Raw genomic sequence first — 17,740 nt, 5'->3', positions numbered from 1 at the left:
GCTGTTCCCCAGGAGACTTCAGGATTCAGGCACGCTCAGCGTGTTCTCTGCCTCTGTCTCTCCATGGAACATCTCAAGTATACAAACAACTGTAAACAGTGATATAAATATAGTTTGGGTTGGGTGGGACAGTCCTACTGGGTCCCAGTTACTTCCATGTATGGTTGAGTTATTGCAAGACATCCCAGAGCAGGACTGGTGGCACGGCTTCCAGGGATCCTCCCAATTGCCCACTGTTCCCACTCATGAGCAATGTGGCATGACATGAACACACAGGACCAGAGGTCATAGAGCAATATGAATATGCCCTGTGGTGCCTCCACCTGATGTTTGTGGGCAGTAGAGGAGAAACAAAGTATGAGAGTCCGAAGTTAGTCTGGTGAGAAAATGTCAAATGATTAAACATGTCAGATAAATGCATGATTTTATTCTTATCAGTACCTACTCAAGTGCTCTCCTATCCAGAATATACTTGACGATGTAGTGTATACAATTATATACACATCAATTTTTGTTTAAAACTCTGTAGTCTTTTTAAAGAGAGCCTTGTAAATCATGTATGCTCTAACTCCACAAAACCTGAGATCTGCTCAGATATTGGATTTGTAGCCATCTTCATTTGGTGTTTATTATTCTCTTGCATTCTTTATCTTCACTGCATGTGTATATATATGTGTGTGTGTGTGTATACACACACACATACATGTGAGTATTGTGTATGTGTACATGATTGTTTACTAGGTATTTATTCTTTTTTTAGGTATTTATTCTTGATATAAATGTTATTACTTACCTTGTTTTCAAACATTCTTTTGGGATTTATCCATTTGGATGCATATGGTTCTTGTTTATTCATTTTCATTACCATTTATAGTATGTGACTATGTCAGAATTTATTTGTCCTGTCTTCTATCAGTGGACATTTGGGTGATAATAATGGCTAATTGAAAGTAGACAGTGAATAATGAAAGATCTTGTGTTTATTTGTATGTCTCTAGTAGCTGTGGTCCTCAAGTGCTTTTACTCAGATATCCCCCAAAAGAATCTTAGAAAACGGTGAACCTCCTCATTGTTACACACCTATAAAATATTTCAGCTTAAGTTCATGTCGTTGGAAAGGATTTAATTTGTGTAATATTATAAAATAGGTATTTAATGTTAAAATTAAGAACACTCTTTTCAAAGAGTTCGATGAGATGAAAATAGTGTAGTTTGATTTGATTCTCACTAGCACCATTTAAATAATATACTACTAAGATTTTTCTTAATAGTTAGAAAGTTTATCACTCTCTTTGCCCTTAGACCTTGAAATTCTATTCTTCTCCATCCTCAGAATGTATCTTAGTGCAATATATTTCTATGCTTGACAGTCTCTTATTGATCATCTCATCATATTCTTCTTTCATATTGATTCATATGAGTTCTATGTGATTTCTGGATATCATTCTTTTGTCATTTTGTGGACTTATCTTAATATCTTATCTTAGTCTAAGGCTTATCTTCATACTTTGTTTTTGAAATGTTTTGGTTGTACTAAATTTTTTATTTTAATGTAGTCAATTTATTAGTCTTTCCTTTATGTTTAGGGTATGTGTGTCTTGTTTATAAATTTCTTTCCTATCTCAAACTCATAAAGATAATCTTCCATGCTTTCTAACAAAAGTTTTAAAATTTTGTTTTTTCCCATTTAATTCTTTCATCCACTTTGGAATTTATTATTTTTTTGTATGGTTGTCTTAGAAATTTAATTTTATCTTTTTCCAAGGGGATACCCAGTTGTCATAAGACTATTTTTAAGTAGTTCATCATTTGCCAGCTGATAGTTTCTGCCAAATTCTCATATATATCTCTAACTGTATTTTATTCCTTAGATGTATTTGCTCCTTGAGTTTTCAAGAAGGGGCTATTTTTTTACTTGGCTGACATTTTTTTTTTTTTTTGTATTCCTCACAGGTAAGCAACACATGTATACCATACCATTTGTTTAGTTAGAATTCACTCACTTGAACTGAATGCAAAAGGTAGATTGGTCTTGGAATAATAGGGGCAAAATTTCATATGGCTTAGCCTATAGTGAACACCATAAATGTTAGCATAAACACTATGAATGAATGAATGAGCAAATCAGTGAATTATGTGATAGAATTCTGATCAGATTATTAAAGAATACCTGTTATGGCTTAGATTATTATTGGCTTTTTATACTTCTGGATGTGGAAAATTGATCTCATTAATAGATTTAGTCTTCTAGGAAGCCATTTCTTTTAACAGTGCAGTATTTCTCAAAATGTGGTCTAGCAGAAAGTGTGTTAAAATGCAGATTCTTGGGTCCCACCCCAGAACCACTGAATCAGACTCTAATGGGAATGGGATTCAAGCCCTTCGAGAGATTCATCTGCATAAAAGCTGTAAGAGTCACTGGTTTAATGCAACGTCCTTCAGAGCATTCAGATGTACTCCCAAACAGAGCCCTGACACTTTGACCAATACACCAGTTTGAACAAAGCCAGTGAACTTGCAGGTCAGAACACATCAGCGAGACCCGGGGGCCTGGGACCGGGTTCCTGGAGTCTCCTATTCCTATCTTCTGAGGGTGCTGATATCTTATCATGTGACCTCCTCATGTGGGCTCCTCAGTCCTGTGTCTGCGATTTTGCCTGGCTGTGGCTTTTCCAGCCATGTTCCTTTAAGGGGAGAGAAGGAGGAATTCAACTAGGACAGAGAGCCCTGCCAGCTGCTATCTCCTCCTGTCTCTCTAAATCTACGTAACGTTAGGTAGCAGTGGCAATGTATGGATATTTTGTCATCAGCTCAGAGCAAAGTGAGCCTTCCAGAAATTTGGAGACTCTGCAGGGAAATTGCCATGGCTGCCATTAGTAGGTTGTCTTGGCCACGCAGAATAACTGCCTGGAAGTCAGTGGACCTTTCATGCTCTGCTAAAGACAACTGAAGAATTTTATTGGAATCAACCTCCTGAGTAGAATCATTAGGACTCTTAGATTTCAGAAAAATAAATAAATACCAGAGAACTGACTGGTCCCATTTGTTGGAGAAGCACTGTGCCCAGGGTCCTAAAACCCAGCCTCAGGAACCGACTTATCACGAGTATCCAAAATGCGCCAGTGCTTCCTCTTTGCAGTAATTCAATTTGAATGGACCTACACTCCAAGTATATGAACCGTGCAACCAGTTTTAAGCAGGGATAAAGCCAGGATCATCCCCACCTCCATCCTGAGTGGTACAATCATTTTTTATTTCATTCTGCTCGGCAGTGGCAGCAATTAAATCTCCCAAAGTATGAAATGTTTTCATCAAGTAAGACATTAAAAATATCGGCCGGTTAGAGGGGGAAGTGGTCCTGTGCTTTACAGTAGCTATTCTTAAGCAGCACCAGGGCATGAAGTGGTGAAAAGCATTTATTTCATGCAGTGGAAAAATAAGGCCAACTTCAGCTTTAATCTTTATTATGAGGAGTCTCATCCCTGTTGGAAAGTAATGAGTGGATGCACCCCATTTAGTTTAAAGTAACAGATCTATATAGAGTTGTTAATTTGTAGATAAATATGGGGTTTCTACTATTGATGTTTCTTGATCTGCACAAAGTGGTTATATTAATACTGAAACATTATTAATCAATACTTTGCTCTTTAAAAATACATCAGTAAGACTACCCAATTACCTTTAAGTATATATCAAAGGGCACAAAGCAATCTGATGTATACTCAAAGTCCATTAGAAGCCACCAGACATATTAATTAAATTTTCTAGTTACAATGAACTTCACAATGTGGACAAAAAATTTCTGTGTTGGTAACCAACAGTTACTGGTGAACTGAAAAGCTGAGATTTGCAAATCCATTTCAGGGCATGAAAAGGTCTTGGGGATTTTTGCCATAATTCCAGGGACGACTCCATTGTACTCGAATTCAGCACGTTAAGGGCTTTTACTCAGTACCATGATCTTAAAGATGCAAGGGCTTCTCTCTGGTGTGTGCCAAAAGGAAGGGCAGGACTGTCCTACTTGGAAAGTAAGTGCTACCGAAGTGGTGGTAGTTTTCAGGTAGGGCAGGTAAAACCTCACTGGAGATGAAAAACAAAAGAGAACACTAAGATGTGTGACACAGCCCTTTCACAGTCTTGCTGTGTGGCTGGGCATCACTGAGCTTGAGCAGTCTGGTTGTGGCAAATGCCCACCATGAATAATCCCTTTGGCAGTCATTTGTACTGATGGAAGACTGAATTTGTGCTGAGACTAAATAATCTTTTGTTTGCATCTAGCAACAGCAATAGCTGTCCTTTCAGACTTTGCATTCTCACTGTCGACAGCCCAACTTCGTCTCTTGTCCAAGAAGACCTGCTTAACCAAATTGTTCACCAGACTGGCATCCAGAACTCACAGACAGTGTAGGAGCTTTAAGAGAAGAAAAAGAAGAAGAAGAAGAGGAAGAGGAAGAAGAAGAAGAAGAAGAAGAAGAAGAAGAAGAAGAAGAAGAAGAAGAAAAGAGAAGGTCAAGACTTGTGAATGCTGTCCCCACCTCTTAGCCCCTTGCCCTTGGGCTCCGCACATCTAGTTTCTTTCTTTCTTTTTTTTTTTTTTTGTAAGATTTTATTTATTTACTCATGAGACGCACACACACACACACACACACACACACACACACACAGAGAGAGAGAGAAAGAGAGAGAGAGAGAGAGGCAGAGACAAAGCAAGCTCCATGAAGGGAGCCTGACATGGGATTCGATCTTGGGTCTCCAGGATCATGCCCTGGGCTGAAGGCAGCGCTAAACCGCTGAGCCACCCGGGCTGCCCTCTAGTTTCTTACTGTAAGAAGAGAGAGCATCAGCTCTTAGGATCCAGGAGTGTGATTTATAGTGATATGCTCGCTAAACAAAGCTCGACAACTAAGACTTGGATGCCCTGAGGAACTTTCTGTAACAGTACTGGACTCTGCGGTCTCATACATTTCTAATTACTTTGTCAGAGAGGGTCAGCTTCAGCCCTTGCAAAAGAGGCAGCCAGAAGGGAACATACCAGAGATCCACAGTTAAACATCCCATACCTGCACTGCTTGTCTGGGATATATTCTCCCTCCATCCTCTTGGCATCTGTCCCTGAGCCATTATCCAGCACAAACCATGCACTGAGACTAGTGTCAGGTGTAACTGATTGTCATTCAACACAAGTGAAATCTTTAGGTGAGCATTAGTCACTGTTTTAGACACGTTAGCTTCAAGTGGAAGCAGTCAATTACAGACCAGAGGTTTTATGGCTACATTATTGCCATCATACTATTAGGTTTTCAACAGTAGCATTCTATTTGATCGATCTGTGCCAGGACATTGATGGATAGCTTTGTTCTTCAAATGTCAAATATGTGGGACTTCTGTACTTTATGTATTTACTGACACACTAATCTCCTATGGATACCTTTTCCCCCTTCACAGTGTTTGGTCTTAGCAAATGATTGTGGTCCCTTTCCTTAGAAGATCGGATGAGGTTTGTAATCACATTTATAACTTCCTTCCTATTCTCTCTCAAATGCAGAGCACTCCAGAGTTATTGGTACTTTGGAGATGTCTTCACCACACTAAGAGGACCCTCACTGGTATCAAGAAATAGGTTTAGACAATTTCTTTTTCTTTTCTTTTTAACATGCCAACACCATATGAACTCATAAAAATGAGTTCACAATTTCAGGGTATAGGTTAGATTTCTAAAACTTTGGTTCTCTGTTGTACTATTTGCCCTATCTTTCTGAAAGACACATTTATTTTTTGCTTCTTTATACAAATGTATTCCTAAGCCAAACCTCTGAGCTGCATAAATCACTCCTACCAGCCCCAAACATCACAAAATATGGTCCCACTTAAAGTATTGAACAGAACTTCGTATGTGAAATCCTTGAAGGGCTCATTGAAGACTCTAGGGGATGGATCTCCTTTCAGTTAAAACTAATAGCCCTTAAATCTAATACTGAAGATCAGCTGTCACACATAATACATAAAATAGAAACTGAGAAAGCCTTGTTTCCCACCAAACGGCCAACTGGACTTCCATTTTGTTTTGTTTTGTTTTTCCCAAGAACTTCTTGGAGGACACTCAATAGTCCTGGGAATGCTGGCTTCCTTACTGAGTCAGACCAATCTCCATTTCAGCCTTCATGCTTCTACCTTGGGAACCATGGTCCTACCATATTTTCTACTTTAGGAACTTTCTCAGCTCTCTCGGCTCGGTTCATTAGCTAATGCAACAGGGAGGAATCTGTGGTTTCTGTGGAGCAATCTGGTCATTCCTGGTAATGAGGGGCAGCTCTAGAAACATCAGGGGAAGTTCTCAGGAACCAATCATTATTCTCTTTTTTAAGGCCAAAGGTGCAAAGATTGATACCTGTGTTTGGCAATCTTGTGTTAGGAAAGCTAAATCTCAAAGATAGAAGGTCTGGTTTTGTGTGGTTCTTCCTATATCATAAAACAGGACTTCCTCAGGTGCCTGAGTGGCTCAGTCGGTTAAGTGCCTGACTCATGATTTTGGCTCAGGTCTTGCCCTCAAGTTGTTGAGTCTGGCCCCTACATTGGGCTCCATGCTGGGCATACGGCCTACTTAAAACAAATACAAAAATAAAAACAAAACAGCATTTTCTGCAATACAGAGCCTCTTCTATCAGTGCAGGGGTGTCGAGGACCCAAGACATCTCCGTATAGGGCAGAAATTCACTGCTGCTTTTCATCCCTCTATCCCTGACAGCATGGCTGGCCAGTCTGAGGCTGGCCTTCCTCATGTCTCTTATCCCTAAATGCCCTAGTGAAAGAGTGACCCTGTACCTCTGGCATATCCAGGGATGCTGAGAGCAGCAGCAGCAGCTGGCCTGTACTTGTGCTTAATGTCATTCTGATCTCTCTAGGTGTAAAGCTGATAAAGTCTTCTCGGCCCCGACACTTGTATCCAGCTTCAGCCTTGCCCAGGGTTTAAATGTAACTGTTCAAGTGCCATTTCTCACAAAAACTAGCTTGTGTACAAGTCCAGATCTCTATCAGGGAAGGCACATTTTGAAGCTTACAGGAGTTTTGGGATTGGAACACATGCATTTTGCCTACCCTATATCTGCTTTGACTAAGCAAATAGCTAAGTGGAAATATTGGGCTCTAGGAGCTGGGATCGGTCTCAATTAGCCCAGGCGTCTTCTCCTTTTTTTAAAAGGTATATTTATTTATTCAGAGAGAGAGAGAGAGAGGGAGAGAGAGAGAGAGGCAGAGACACAGGCAGAGGGAGAAGCAGGCTCCATGCAGGGAGCGCAACGTGGGACTCCATCCTGGGCCTCCAGGATCACACCCCAGGCTGCAGGCAGCACTAAACCACTGCACCACCAGGGCTGCCCTAGCCCAGGCTTCTTAATTTATGTGTACATGAAGGACACAACTCTATAGCTGATACGCTTGTTGAGAAACTGAGGAAAGATGTTCCAGAAGCAGCCTGAGTCTGCTGGGTTTCCCACCTGCCTCCACCTGCCTCCACAGACTCACAGCATCCCATGGATAGGAGCCAGGTGGGAGAACACCTCCCAGGGAGAGGTGGCTTGGTGCCACAGAACACCACATAGATATAGCTGTATTTACTTTGCAATTGCTACAGGAGACATAGCTGCAGATTAAGTTGCAGAGACACAGTGGAGGTCCTGAGTAAGGAATTTTAATGTGAAAATGCCAGGGTTTAAACTTAATCCTTGAGCTAACTGGTGTAGTCCTTCAAATGGGGATCTAACAGGAGTTACACCGAGGCTCTGTAGGGTAAATGTGTGAATGCATTTGGAACCAATTTAAAGCTAGAAATGAAATGAGTGGGAACACTTGCCAACATACCATTAAGATAAAACATAGAGGTTCACTGAGGCATGTAGATGGGCTCACAGATGCCTGTTCTGCTGTTTGTTTCCTCTGCAGCTCATGGGAGGCCACGGGGATGAGGGGGTGGGCCTTTGTTTTAGCCTACCTTGGAAGTATCTGTGCTAGGCCCACCCGGTAAATCTTGCCTAGGTTGATTTTGAAGTTACACTGGGGAACGAACAAGGGCAAGAAAAGCCCTCTTGTCAACGAGATCCTCGTGTAATCAGGTAGGAGGCTCCAAAGGGCTACCCACCAGAAGGCACCTCATCGGGACTGGGCTCCTGAGACTGACCAGAACCAACCAGAAAGCCAGGATTTGCTAGGAAAATAAGTTGGGGGTGCGGATGGGTTGTCAATGTGAAAGGTTTCAGTCACTGAATTCCAAGCCTGATCATCAGAAGTGCTTGGGTGCTTTGTAAAAACACAGATTCTAAGGGACTGGGACAGGACCCAGGAATCCAAACTTTTGTTTTTATTTTGTAAAGTGTGTTCTCTAGGGGCTTCTGATGCCCCCTAGGTTTGGTCACTACTTGAAGGAATGAACTCTTCAAACACTTAAAACATATTTGCATAGAAGAGAAACAATGTGCTAATCTTAATTAAAATAAGTTGCCTAAGAACCCTTAACCAAACAAATTATTAACCCGACTTGACATGAAACACCTTTTTGAATGAAGCAAAACATCATTAAAAATTTATATATATATATCATCTAGATTCACAGATCTGACTAATTAAGATGGTCAGTCCTTCTCTCCATCATCTTCTGGAATATGTCTACACTTAATTCTGGACATTCTGTCCTGGCTACTGGCTCTTTCTCCAGAAATGGCCTCAGCTTCTGGCTCCTGTCTTTTTGAAAAGGAACACTCTGTAAACTCAAAGTCCTGCCATTATTATTCATGCAGCTTTTGTTTCTCTTCCCCAAAGAAACAATTGAGCTGTAGCAGATGAGTGATGTTTGCTGGGCTGTGGTGAAGGTAAAAGCCACTGCAGGTGGAGCAGCTTAATGGGGTATTAATTGGGAAGCAGGTGAAGGCAAATAGGTAGCACAGCAGGTATGTAAATAGGCTCGTGGGAGGAAAAGCATTGAATTTTATGCTCTTTAACTAAAAATAAAGACCTGATATTTAGCTTATCTTTGCTAAAATCCCGCACTGTGAGGGCCCTGACAACTGCCAACATCATCAATGATTCATTATTATCTCAGCATCATTCAGGCTACTTAATAGGATCCTCAGCCTCTTCATTTTTCATTGTTTTAGCTGATTCTTTGGCTTCAGAATGCATACTTTTCCTTCTTTTTATGTACAGCAGAGGCCAGAATAATTTTTTTAGCTGGTGTAGTGGAAGTAACATTTGAGCCACTAGCCTGCCTTCTGGTGGCATGCTTTTTGCTCTAGCTAATCGGAGAAACACAGCAAACGTACAGCATGACTATGGCTAATGAGCCTGCCAAGAATGCGTACATCCAAATGAACAATGTCCTTCAAAGTAGTCACCTTGAGAAGCAAAACACTTACTCCAATGCTATCATTGGCTAAAAGCTTTTCAAGAAAAGCCACTGCACTGATTGTTGTCAGAGTTGATTTGTAAGTCACCCATATGAAAAAATCCTTGTGTATATATATATATATCACTGATTTTCTACCCCTGAGCATTGTACAGCATTATGCCTGCTATATTTCCACATTTAGTGCTAAGTGACACTTGATTTTTAAAGTCCATCCATGCAGAGATTTGCTGTTGCTCAGAGTATCCCAAAGAATATGCCTCAGGCTCCTAGGGAAGAGTTTTGAGAAATATCTGGAGTGCTGGCAGCCTCTTTGGGATAAGAGTCCAGCTTCCCAGAGAGATTACTTTGCCTGGAGCACACTTAGAAATTTCTAAATTTGAGTATGCCAGTTTAAAAGTTTGGGCATACTATTTTGAGGCTACCTTTTTATTTAATGGTAACTTAGAAAAGTATTGAAAATAAACCTTTGCATATTTCCCCTGTAATTAGTCCTCTCTGAGGTGATACGCTAGCAGAAGAGTACAGAGGGACCTAAGATTCTTCGTTACTTGGTTGGCCCACAGTCAGTGTTTTCTCTGGGGAGAAGTAGCACTAGTTTTGAAGATGTGTTTAGCCTTTTACCGTTGAAATGGCTAAATATTAGTGAAGCTACAGTTTGTACCCCATAAAATGAATTAGGTTTGCATTATCATGCAGATCTTTTCCTGTGGTTGAAATACTCATTAATTTTACTGCTAATGAGATGTTAGCAATTAAATACCTTTAATTAATGAAAATCAGACAAAAGCAAAGGGCTGCTGTCTGTGTCTTCATAAAAATAGGGAAGATTTTTGTAGATCTCATGAATTTCTTTCTGTAGAAGGACCATGAGTCTGAGTTCTTTGGGATCAAATGTTCTGGTCCAGAGAAAGTCATTAAAATAGTTCACTTTTAGAAAATGAAAGGATTAGGCATTTGGGGGGATGTTATAAAGATTTTCTGAGATTGGGAAAAAAAAATACTCCTAACCGGGAGCCAGTCCTACATGTAATAGCAAATTTCATGGTTGAAGATGCAACAGGATTGAGTACAATTAATAGTTCTGAAGCCGTCGTTGAATTCTGGGGTAGGCCCTGAACACATAATTAGATTATTAAAAATGGCCTGTCTAAGGCCGACTATTACTAAATTGAAATCCAATTATGGCTTTATGATTTTGCTGAAAAATATTTAGCTGTTTTGCTCGAGTCCTCGGAGAAGATCATTTCCTCTTTGCATCAGAGTTTGCGCATGTCACAATACATTTTCCAAACAAATCTGACCTCAATTATCTCAGAATCAATCTTACATTAGATAACATATATTTTAATGAGTGTTTTTATGTGTAATATCATAATTGTGTCTCTCCATACTTGAGGAATTAAAAGATGACGAGAGAAAATTTTGCCGAATATCTTTTTAATGAGAGGCATGCATATTTTAGAAATAACAAAATCGCGCCATCTTAATACACGGAAAGCTGTTGTATGTGCCTGAGTGTGCTGCAAGACAAACTTGGTTCGGCTTTCAGTAATTGGCATTGGAACTGTAATAAAGCAGTTGTTTGCAGAGAGATGGGCTCAGAAATTTCATGCACTCCTGCAGTGTGGATTTAAATGCTAAGTTAAATATTTATGAACCCAAGATTTTTATAATCGATCATTGTGTGATTTATACACCGTAATTATAATTAGGTTGAAAGAGATTTTAAAAAGCCAGTTTCCTGGTAGCCAAGGCCATTAAATAACGTGATGCTGCCAAAACAAAAATTAGGTGGGAACCCAGCCACCGAGTTCTGAGCGCCTGTCCCCATATTCCATGTACAATGAGGCACGGCACCTCACCAGCCATCTCACCTGGGCAACCACTCCTGCGTCACCTGCTATCATTTTTCATGCCTTTATTTCAAACCTAGTTGAACATAAACAAGAGAAAACTTCGGAGATCCAATGTATAACAAAAGGAAAAGGTGGAGGAGGTTGGAAAGGTTAATTAAAAATGTAATGATCCCATTTGCTGAGACAGCACTATTAATCATCTTGCAGCAGCAAGCATGTGACTTGCACACCACTTAAAGGAGGCATCTGATTTTTTAAGGTATGGATGGGGGTGGTGGGCCCCGGTGTGCACATTATGGACATGGAAGCTCTACAGGGTGAGCCTGGGGTGAGTGAGCATCTGGTGAGGAGCGAGCATCGGGTGAGCCCATGACCTGTGGTTAACATTGGGCACAGTCTTCACCAGACAGAAGGGTTATTTCCAAATTCACAGGTCTTCAGAATAATTCAGTCACTGTGAACCCCAGAGAAAACTTCGGCATGGCTCAGGTTTAATGTAGTCGTGTAAGGTAGGAAAAACCAAGCGAGGAGGAAATCCATCATTGTGTAATACAATATGCCTGGAACGGTGTATGAATGACAAAATGAGCTCCAAAGAGCCAACATGTGTGTTTTAAATGTAATTTTTAGCACCCTGGCTGGAAAAGGCCAAGCTCTTGAAGGATCGATTGCAAGGGTCACAACCTGTATGATCAGATTTGCCATCTGATGCACATGGATATCAGAAGACCAGACTGTAAATGTAAGCTTCCAGAAAAACCTGTGCTTCCCCTCTAAAGATCTTGGAGCTTTTGCCCATTTTTTTACTTGCTGGAATAACACGTTAGAGGAATCCTGTTAGAAGAAGAACACTAGTTATGCTAACATGGTAATTAATCAAGTCAGAAAGAAAGAGGAAACCGGTTGTGAATTCACTTCTGCAGCCCTAAAAAAGAAAGGCAGAAAGATACCCAGAAATCGGCAGGCATTCATAAACAATGTTCTCTCCCTATGTCTTGTGAACTTTCTGCTTAATAAACCACATCTTCATGCAGGCCATGCAAATTTTAATATATTTACTGTTTTATTCCACCTCATAATCTATAGAAATGGATTTCTAGTTGTTTCCATCTGTGTTTCATCCTGAATCATTTTGACTGGTTAGCTGGCTCCAGCATCTGCCAATAATGGTGGCATTTTCTAAGTGTAAATAATGAGGGGCTGTGGCCATAGTGATAGCCTCTTTGATTTGGGACAGTGTGAGGATTGTACTTGGGATAAAGGCAGTTCCTTGCTCCAGAGGAATTTAAAATGTGAGACCATCTTCCAGTGCATAATTCATGCCTGACACCTCCACATCTCCCAGTGTTGGAGGGATCTTTTGCATTTGCTCTGCCTGTAGGTCAGGGTTGAAAATGTTGGTCCATGTACTCCTTTGTACTCTTTGGAACAGCAAATAGCCAAGAGAGTGCTGGGATTTTTTTTTTTTTTTAATGTTCTGTCCCTGATCATCAAGTTTTATCCCATATACCTCCTGTAATAATTAGAAAATACATTTTAAAAAATATAACCCTCAAATCAAAGAACCTTGAGGCTTGAGGGGACCTTCGATATATCATCTCCCACGTGGGGAAACTGAGGTCCACTAAGGGTAAAGCTGACTTATATGAAGACACTCAGATGACTGAACCACATTTAAAATCCCTGAGTCCTAATTGATTATTTTCTCAGCAACACCTGACCCTTTTTATTTGACTACGTGGTGTCTGGGAGCTGGCCCTCCCATTGCTATGCAGGTTATACCTCCTGTGCCCAAGAAAACAGGAAATAAGTCACATCAGATGTGATCACAGCCAAAGAGGCTTAGAATGATGGTAGAGAAAAGCAATAAGTAACCTGCAAAGCAACAACATGGTTCTGTCTAACTTTGAAGAGAAAAGCTTGTTCAATTGCATTCTCTAGAATACAGTGCTAGGCTGATGCTGGAAAGGAGCTCCTTAGCCTGCACAGCCCACACACATGCGTCCTCCCACAAGAAAAAAGGATTTCTAGTAAACAGCCTTCATTCTGAGAATACTTCCCATTCAGGCAGCATCCCAGACATTCTACCAAGTTAAAGAATGAATAACAGCAGATGGAGGGAGAGATTAGAGATGGAGGGGAGGAGGGGAAAGCTGCATTTTAGTGCCGAGCTCTAAAATGAGCTGTGGAGAGGATGGCACTCAGAGTTATGGCAGAGCTGTCCGGAAGCCTTCCCACGCAGGCGAGGAGGCGCGTGTGCCCAGACCATAAAACACAGGCGTGCGCCCGCTCCTCCATGCGGTGTGTGAACTGATAGGGAATTGAGTGTGACTCAAGTGGCCTAAATTGAATCATTCTGCATGTTCTTCTCTCTACCCTCAAGTCATCAATGTAGCATTTCTGTGCGTGCACTCGGGGTTCGGGGTGTATCAATCAAATAGATACAGGGGATCAGTCTTCTTACCAAGTGGAAACTCAACTCTCATTTATGTGTCAGGAGTGTTTAACCAAGAAAGGAGGCTAAGTGGTGCTAAGAGTTGCTTTCCGCATTCTGTGCATATTAAACTTTTTAAAAAAATTTTAATAGGGTATACATGAATCTGGGTTGTTGTTTTTCCCCCAATCATCTATTTGAACATTTTCAAACATGTAGAGAAGATTTTTACAGTTAACCCATGTAGATTCTATCATTAAATTAGATTACAGTTGCTTTGTAAGCATCCATCTATCCATTCTTCTTTCCACCTATCAGGTAATCTACATTTCTAAAATGCAGATGTCAATATACTTCCCCTACATGCTTTAGCATACCTATCAGTAACCAGTTTTTAATATTTGTTTAGTTTTTCTCCTTTTGATGTAAAATGTATATATGTACAAACCTTAAGTGTACCCTTCTGTAGGTTTTTACTCAAAGTTCTATCAGGATACAAGTTACCATCACTCCAGAAAGTTCCCTCTGGCCCCTTCCTAGCCAGTCCCCAACTCCAAACCCTAGAAACAACAATTGAGGAATCGTTGATGTTTTTCATCACAAATTAGTTTTGTCTTCTCTAGAACTTGACATACATAGAATCATTCAATGTGTATTTTTTGGAAGAAGCTTTTTTCTCCCCCTTCAGCATCATATATTTGAGATGTATCCATGCTGTTGTGTGTATCACTAGTTCATCTTTCATCTGTTCTTATCTATGAGTGGTATTCCACTGCGAAAATAAACCACATCTTGTGTAACCACTGTTTATCCAGTTTTTGGTTATCAATATAGTGTAATCATACTTTTATCCATGTATTTTTATGGATGTATATTCTCATGTCTTTTGGATAAATACCTAGAAGTAGAAATGCCAGGTCAATAGAGTAAGTGATGTGTTTACTTTTATTAAAAAGCTGCCCAGTATTTTCCCAAAGTGATTGGACCATTTTATACTCCCACCAACAATGTATGAGATTCCAGGGGCTCGACATCTTTGACAATATTTGGGATTGTCAGACTACTTTTAACCACTGCAGTGGGTGGGTGTATCTCATTGTGGCTTTCATTTACATTTATTTCCCTGATAACTACTCATGTTGAACACTTTTCATGTGCTTACTGGCCATTCATCTATCTTCTTTTGTGAGTGTCTGCTCAAATATTTGGTCCATTTTTCAATTGGGTTCTATATTACTGAGTTTTGGGTATTCTACGTATATTTTTTGGATACTGATCCTTTGTCAGATGTGTGTTTTACATTTTCTTCTAGTCTATGATTTATCTATAACTTTTCTTCATTTTTTATCAGTGTGTTTAATGAGCTGACGTTTTTAATTTTCCTGAAATCTAACTTGATTTTTTTCTTTTATGTTATGGCTTTCTAAGAAGCCTTTGCCTACTTCTAAGATTACCTTGATTTCTTATTAAAAAATTGTAATTTTGGCTTTTAGGTTTATGTCTGTGATCCATCTTGTATTAATTTTTATTTATAGTATGAAGTAGGGGGGTTTGTTATTGTTTTTTACATGGATTTTCAATTATTTTAATATATGTTGAAGAGACCTTCTCAGTTAGATATTTTTTCAGTAGTTTTGTGAAAAGTAACTATAGATGTGCAAGTATATTTAATCCAAGTTCTGTTTCATGTTCCGTTGTTTGATTTGTTCATGCCTATGCTGTACCACACTGTCTTGATAAGTATAGTTTTGTGGTAAATCTTAAAATCAGTATAAACTCCTTCAACTTTGTTGTTCTTTTTCCAGTCATTTTGGCTATGCTATGTCCTTTGCATTTCCATATAAATTTTGGAATCCACTTGCCAATGTCAAAACATATTATGATTTGAAGATCATTGATATCTTAATGATATTGAGTTCTCTGATCCATGAATATGGTATGTACTTCCATTTATTTAGGTCTTCCTTAATTTTCTCAGCAATGCTTTTTAGTTTTCAGTATGGAGATCTTGTATATCTTTTGTTAAATTCATTAAACACCCCCTTTTTGGTTCTCTTATAAATGGAATTATATTCTTAAATTTTGTTTCCTAAAATTTTGCTGATAGTTTACAAAAGTGCAATTGATTATTTTATATGAAATTTTATATCCTTTGACTTTGATAAATACGCTTATTGATTCTAGTAGTTGTTTTCTAAATTCTTTAGGATTTTCCAGGTCATCTGCAAATAGAAATGTCTTCCTTTCCAATCTTTATACCTTTTATTTCTTTTCATTGCTTTATTGCAATGGCTAGGACCTCTAGTACAATATTGACTACCAGTGTTAAGAATGAATATCCTTCATTTGTTCCTGACTTGATGGGGGAAAAGTCAATATTTCACTATTAAATATAATTTTTACATGCAGTTTTTTTTATAGATGCCCTTTATCAGATTAAGAAGGTTCTTTACTATTCTTAGATTGCTCAACATTTTTTTTTAAAATCAGGATTTTTTTTTTAATTTTTATTTATTTATGATAGTCACACAGAGAGAGAGAGAGGCAGAGACGCAGGCAGAGGGAGAAGCAGGCTCCATGCACCGGGAGCCCGATGTGGGATTCGATCCTGGGTCTCCAGGATCGCGCCCTGGGCCAAAGGCAGGCGCCAAACCGCTGCGCCACCGAGGGATCCCAACATTTTTTTTTTTATTATGGAAGGCGTGCTGAAATTGGTTGAATGCTTTTTCTTTGTCCATTTAAAAATAATCATATGGTTTTCTTCCTGTCTGTTTATATGGTAAATTGCATTAATTTTTAAATGTTAAACCAGCCTTGCATTTGGGGATAAACCCAAGCTGGTTTTGGTACATTGTCCTTTTAACATATTGTTAAATACTATCTACTGAACATTTTGACTCTTAAGAAATATTGTTCTGTAATTTTATTTTTTTGTCTTTATCAGGTTCTGCTATTTGGGTAAGACTGGCCTTACATATCAAGTTGGAAAAAGGGTCATGAGAATATGTTATGTAAATGAGAATCAAAAACAAAAAGCACACTGACCTGTGACCTAGACATCAATTCATAGTTTTTTGGTTTTGTTTTTTTTTTTTTCCTCTCTGAATGTTCCAGGTGTGCATTCTGGAATTTGTCACAGCCTCTGAAATAATGGTAGAGATGGTGCACTGGCAGGGTTATATATCAAGGAAAACAGAATCAGCTGAAAATGAGTTTGAGTCACAGCAGTTACTAAATGAAGTAAACTTTAAGCAGTTGGTTTGGACATAAAATGATTCAGTCTATTCCCACTTTGTAGAGAGCTTTTCCTTTGAAATACCGCTTTTTTGATAATAGTAAGAAAAAATAGTAGTTTATATAATTTTAACAACTTTAAAAAGGAAGCTGACATTATTATAATAAAGCAGGCATACACTGGACCATTTTTTTCTTTTTGTTTTCTTAAGATAAATTAACATACAGAGCTGTATAAATTTGAAGTGTATGGTGTAATGACTTATGTATATTGCGAATTGATGATCCCAAGTTTAGTTAACATCTGTTACCTCGTATAGGAACACACACAAAAAAAGAAGAGAAATGTCTGTGTGTGTGTGATGAGAACTTTTAGGATTTACTTTCTTAGCGATTTTCAAATATAACGTAGACCATTGGTTAACTATAGTTATCATGCTGACATTTCCCATTACTTGTTTATCTTATAAATGGAAGTTTGTACCATTTGACTATCTTCATTCAGTTCATCTTCTCCTGCCTTTGGTAACTACAAAGCTGTGTTTTGTTTTGTTTTGTTTTGTTTTGGTGGTGGTGTGTTTTTGTTTGTTGCCACATAAAAGTGAGATCATACTGTATTTGTCTTTCTCTCTCTGACTTATTTTACTTCACAGGGCAGGATTTCCTTTTTTATAGCTGAATAGTATTCCATTGTGGAATACTGTTAAAGAAAGAAAACCACGTTTTCTTTACCCATTCATCTATTGACAGATACTTAGGTTGTTCCCATGTCTTAGCTATTATAAATAACGTTGCAGTGAAAATAGGGGTTCAGATACC

The 17,740-nt window shown here is 39.0% G+C and overlaps 1 protein-coding gene across 4 annotated transcripts in view; it reads left to right on the top strand.

Moving 5' to 3' along the window:
• Positions 1 to 17,740, top strand: part of GFRA1 (GDNF family receptor alpha 1) — a 204,158-nt gene that overhangs the window by 120,272 nt on the left and 66,146 nt on the right. The window lies entirely within an intron of this gene.

This window comes from Nyctereutes procyonoides, unplaced genomic scaffold (genome assembly GCF_905146905.1).
Source record: "Nyctereutes procyonoides isolate TBG_1078 unplaced genomic scaffold, NYPRO_anot_genome, whole genome shotgun sequence".
Classification (NCBI taxonomy): domain Eukaryota; kingdom Metazoa; phylum Chordata; class Mammalia; order Carnivora; family Canidae; genus Nyctereutes; species Nyctereutes procyonoides.
Note: the sequence above shows the minus strand (reverse complement) of the source record. Positions and strands in the feature narration are given on the sequence as shown.